Source organism: Gekko japonicus, unplaced genomic scaffold (assembly GCF_001447785.1).
Source record: "Gekko japonicus isolate JY-2015 unplaced genomic scaffold, Gekko_japonicus_V1.1 scaffold2701, whole genome shotgun sequence".
NCBI lineage: Eukaryota > Metazoa > Chordata > Lepidosauria > Squamata > Gekkonidae > Gekko > Gekko japonicus.
The window spans coordinates 13,301-16,641 of NW_015167138.1; positions in this window are offsets into that span (position 1 = coordinate 13,301).

Here is a 3,341-nt window from a genome sequence, read left to right on the forward strand (position 1 = left end):
CCGCGCTGGGTTCCCAATACGTGACCGATAGGGAAGCCATTTTGCACTCCCCCCTCCGCTCACCGGAGTGAGGAAGGGGTTAACCGCAGCCGCAGGCCGTCCCTTCACCCTCCCCGCATTCCTCTTGGTGCATACCACCGTCGAGATGCTTCACATCTGGTTGCCTGAGTCCCATCATCATTTCTCACGCTGCCTGCTCCCGCTGACACAACATGAGATGACATGTCTTAAATAATATGTCAGAATACGAAAATAAGAAAAGTGGAACTTTCTGACCTTGGCACTGTGAGCTTCTCCCTTGGGGTTCTCAAGACCTTTTTATGTTTCCCCCCCAGCAGGGCCCTCGCCAGCCTCCCATCAAAGGATTTTCTGTTTGTTTTTTTTTTAATATGAAACTTAATCTCGGCATCGTGCACCGAGATTAAATTAAGCAAGGCAGACCTCTTGGGAAACAGTGCTAGCCAGGGTTCTTTTTGTAGAAAAAGCCCAGCAGGAACTCATTAGCATAATAGGCCACACCCAACAGCAGGAACTCATTAGCGTATTGGGCCACACCCCTGACAGCACAGCTCATTAACACATTAGGCCGCACCCCCATGTTACCAGAAGTGTGGTCATCCAGCCACACCCACCTTTTGCTTCTTATTCTGTTTACCTTGTTTGTTGTCAAAACCCAGCGCTTCTTTGGTAGCAGGAACTCCTTTGCACGTTAGGCCACACACCCCAATGTAGCCAATCCTAATGAGTTTCTGCTGTTGGGTGTGGCCTATTATGCTAATGAGTTCCTGCTGGGCGTGGCCAGCTTGGGAGCCAGCCGGAACTCCGTTCCTGTGCGTTCCTGCCCAAAAATAGCCCTGGTGCTAGCAGCAAGAAAAGAAGTCCACATCTCCTTGGATTCCAGGATAATGCAGTTATCATTGTAGTGAAATGACGTCCAATGGTTATTTCCATCCCGGCAACTTGGACGGAGTTTAACCAGGCCCGTAGCCACAGCGGGCATCTCAGGGCTACGCCCCCTGACTTACTGCCAACACCCAGCGATTTCCCATCCAGTCCAGGCACTCCCCTGAAGGTGGGTGCAGGGGTGTGTGCGGGGTGCCCCCTGACTTATTTAAAGGCCCCCTGAATTTAAAAAAAATCCAGGCTACAGGCCTGAGTTTAACTCAGTTAACTGAGTTGTGGTCAAGCTTCAGGAGTGGATTGGATAAACATATGGAACAGAGGTCCATGGGTGGCTGTTAGCCACGAGGTATAGATGGAACATTCTGTCTGGGGCAGTGATGTTCTGTATTCTTAGTGCTGGAGGGGGCAACAGTGGCAGGGCTTCTGGAGTTCCATCACCGCTGGTGGACCTCGTGATGGAACCTGGGTTTTGGCCAGGGCTATTTTGGGGCAGGAACACATAGGAACGGAGTTCCGGCTGGCTCCCGAGTTGGCCACACCCAGCAGGAACTGATTAGCATAATAGGCCACGCCCAACAGCAGAAACTCATTAGGATTGGCTACATTCGGGGTGTGTGGCCTAACATGCAAAGGAGTCCTTGCTACAATAAAGCCCTGGGTTTTGACAACAAACAAGGTAAACAAAATAAGAAGCAAAAGGTGGGTGTGGCTGGATGACCACTCTTCTGGTAACATGGGGGTGTGGCCTAATATGCTAATGAGCTGTGCTGCCAGGGGTATGGCCTAATAGGCTAATGAGTTTCTGCTGTTGGGTGTGGCCTATTATGCTAATGAGTTCCTGCTGGGCTTTTTCTACAACCCCCCCCCCTGGTTTTGGCCACTGTGTGACGGAGAGGGTTTGACCGGGTGGGGACGCAGAGTGTTGGACCGGGTGGGCCATTGGCCTGGTCCATCATGGCTTCTCTGATGTTCTTATGTGGTCAACTGCTGTGGTTCGATCCAGTGAAGTTCATCAGCCTGTTTATTATCCATGCAAAGTCCTTAAGAAAAAAAAATTAAATCCTAGACAACTGCAGTCCTGGAAGGAAGATCAAATTATGTTGGAACCAATGCTCCCTCTAAGCTGTGGAGCAGAAATTCCACTTTGTGAGCTACTGGCATTAAAGTTAGAAGTGAGCGATTTGGCTACTGCATTAATCAGTTTGCTCTGGAGCCATCCTTCCTGAGCGAAGACAAAAATGTGTGAGCCGGAGGCTAAAAAACTGTGAGCTAGCTCACACTAACTCAGCTTAGAGGGAGTACTGGTTGGAAATTGCTGTCAAATCACAGCTGACATGCCGACCCTAGAAACAGAGTGGGAAGGGACCCCAAGTCTGGTATATTGGTTAAGAGCGTGGACTCTAATGTGGGGGAACCAGGTTTGATTCCCCACTCCTCCGCCTCCAACTCTCTGCACAATGCAGGAAATTCACAACTACCTCCCCCCACCCCACCCCACCAGTGACCCCTCCTCTATGCCCAGAGGAAGGCAAATAACCTCAAGGATCCCCAGGCCAATTTGTCCTGGAGAAAAATTTCCGTGCTCTTCTCCCTTTTCCCCCGCACGTCAATTTTTTCCCCCATCCAATGCCTGCATTTTAATATTATTTGTGCATCAATAAATCAAGATGATACATCTATCATATGCATGGCGTTCCTTGTATGTATAAATTCTGTGTAGACCATGAATACAAACTGTGCGGTGCATGTGCCCAGCGCAAGCAAAATATGCAGCAAACGGCAAAGAACTGAAACAGTTGATAAAATATGAATGAATATATAGAAAAAAGAAATGGAATAGAGAAGATTTGCTCCTAGATGCACGGCAAGAGGCTATTGAGACGAAGGAGAATTCCAAAAGCATTTTGTGATGTGGTTTGAGAGACTTTTTTTTTCCTTTAACAAAGGTCAAATATTTCCAGGAGCCAAGCAGTGTTCCCTCCAAGCTGAGTTAGTGTGAGCTAGCTCAAGGTCTTTTTAGCCTCCAGCTCACACATTTTTGTCTTAGCTCAGGAAGAATAGCTCCAGAGCGAAGTGATTTATGCAGTAGTCAAATTGCTCGCTCACAACTTCAATGCCAGTCTCTCACAAGGTAGAATTTTTGCTCACGAGACTCCACAGCTTAGAGGGAGCATTGGAGCCAAGGCCAGTTAACTAATGGTTGGGATCCCCATCATAGCAATGTTCCCTCTAAGCCGTGGAGTCTTGTGAGCAAAAATTCTACTTTGCGAGCTACTGGCATTAAAGTTGTGAGCGAGCGATTGGGCTGCTGCATAAATTAGTTTGCTCTGGAGCCATCCTCTCCTGAGTGAAGACCAAAATCTGTGAGCTGGAGGCTAAAAAACTGTGAGCTGGCTCACACTGACTCAGCTTAGCGGGAACACTGGCTGCAGGCCCAA